This window comes from Macrotis lagotis, chromosome X (assembly GCF_037893015.1).
Source record: "Macrotis lagotis isolate mMagLag1 chromosome X, bilby.v1.9.chrom.fasta, whole genome shotgun sequence".
Taxonomy (NCBI): Eukaryota; Metazoa; Chordata; class Mammalia; order Peramelemorphia; family Peramelidae; genus Macrotis; species Macrotis lagotis.
The window spans coordinates 480,885,868-480,887,821 of NC_133666.1; the positions used below are offsets into that span (position 1 = coordinate 480,885,868).

The 1,954-nt window shown below is 37.1% G+C and overlaps 1 pseudogene; it reads left to right on the forward strand.

Moving 5' to 3' along the window:
* Nucleotides 1-407: 407 nt before the first annotated feature.
* Nucleotides 408-826, forward strand: LOC141500716 (translationally-controlled tumor protein homolog pseudogene; annotated as a pseudogene).
* The last annotated feature ends 1,128 nt before the right edge of the window (nt 827-1,954 follow it).

Below are 1,954 nucleotides of genomic sequence, written 5' to 3' on the forward strand. Positions count from 1 at the left end.
AGAATTGGAGCTTTCATATCTTCCCTTTTAGAGTTGTATGCAATTGGATGGTCTTGACCAAGATTAGTTTTGTTTTGTTTTGTTTTTCCTTTCATTTACCATTTATGTTTTTGTTCAACTTTGAAGTCATGTATTTGGTGATTGAATTTTCTGTTCAGGTCTGTTTTTTGTTTCAAGAAAATCTGGAAGTCCTCTATCTCGTTGAACATTCATCATTTTCCTTTAAAGTATATACTGCTTTTCCGCCGGCTCCCCCGTCCCCCCAGCGCTGCTCCGGCTGGATTGAGCTTGCACCGAGCTCCGGCCCCGCTGCCTCCCGCCGCGGTCAAGATCATCTACCAGGACCTCATCAGCCATGAGGAGATGTTCTCCGATATTTACAAGATCCGGGAGATGGCGAACGGGCTGTGCCTGGAGGTGGAGGAGAAGATGGTCAGTAGGACAGAAGGTACCATTGATGATTCACTCATCGGTGGAAATGCCTCTGCTGAAGGTCCTGAGGGTGAAGGAACAGATGCCACCGTAATCACTGGAGTTGATATAGTAATAAACGATCATCTGCAGTTTCACAAGAGTCCTACAAAAAGTACATCAAAGACTACATGAAATCAATCAAAGGCAGACTTGAAGCAAATAAGCCGGATAGAGTAAAACCTTTTATGACGGGAGCTGCAGAACAAATCAAACATATCCTTGCTAATTTTAAAAACTATCAGTTCTTCATAGGTGAAGACATGAATCCAGATGGCATGGTGGCTCTCCTGGACTTCCGTGAGGATGGTGTGACCCCACATATGATTTTCTTTTACTGATGGAGAAATGTTAACAAATTCAGCTGATTACTTCGAATCACCTGTCATCATAACTGGCTGCTGCTTTTTGTCATCTACACAACCACCAGGACTTGAGCAAACTTGGACTGATGTCATCTTGAGCTTTATTCCTTTATTTTTGACCTCGATTTATTTGAAGTGGAGGCATTGTTTTTAAAAACATGTCATGTAGGTTGTCTGAAATAAAACGCATTTAACCCCACCCCCTAAAAAGAAAGTGTATAACTGAATTTTCCAGGGTAGTAAATAATGGTTTGTAATCCTAGGTCCTTTCCCACCAATATATGTTATTACAGGTCTTCTGCTCCTTCAGTGTTGAAGTTTATATGTCCTGTGTGAGTCTGATTATGTTTCCTTTGTATTTGAATTGCTTTCTTTTTGCTGCTTGCAATATTTTCTCCTTTATTTATGAGTTCTAGAATTGGGCTATAAGAGCCCTTGGAATTTTTATACTGCGGTCTTTTTCTGGAATGGTTCTATGTATTCTTTCAATGGTTATATTTTCTTCTTGTTTCTGGTTCTCTTTTTGATCTAGGCTTTTTGGTAGTCCTGTGATTTGTAGATTATGTCTCCTGGATCTATTTCCCAGTGTCCTTAAAAAGGTACATTTTCTTCATTATTTTCAGCCTTTTTAGTTTGTTATTTTATTTTATGGAATCTTTTACTCTTTTAGATTCATTAGTTTCTTTTTGTTCAATTCTAATTTTGAATGCTTTATTTTCTTTAAATATCTTTTGTGTTTACTTTTTAAAATTATTGAATGCTCTGGTCAATTTTTCATAATTTTCTTGCATGACTCTCATTTCCTTTTTTTCCATTTTTCTTCTTCCTCTCTTATTTGGTTTTTCAATTTCTTTTTTAAGCTATTTGATGTCATTTGTATTGAGCCAAATTCCTAGCCTTTTTTGAGACTTTTCCTATGAGTGATTTTTTTCACTGATTTTTTTTCCAGACATGGAAGTGTTATCATCTTTGTCTATAAAGTAGTTTTCTGTAGTGAGCACTACTTTAGCTTTTTTGATCACCTTTGTTGTTTCAACTCTGCTCCTTATATATAGGAAATATAGATCTAAGCTTTTATTTTATTATGGAGCTGGGGTCTGCTCCCTAGCTTTTTGGTT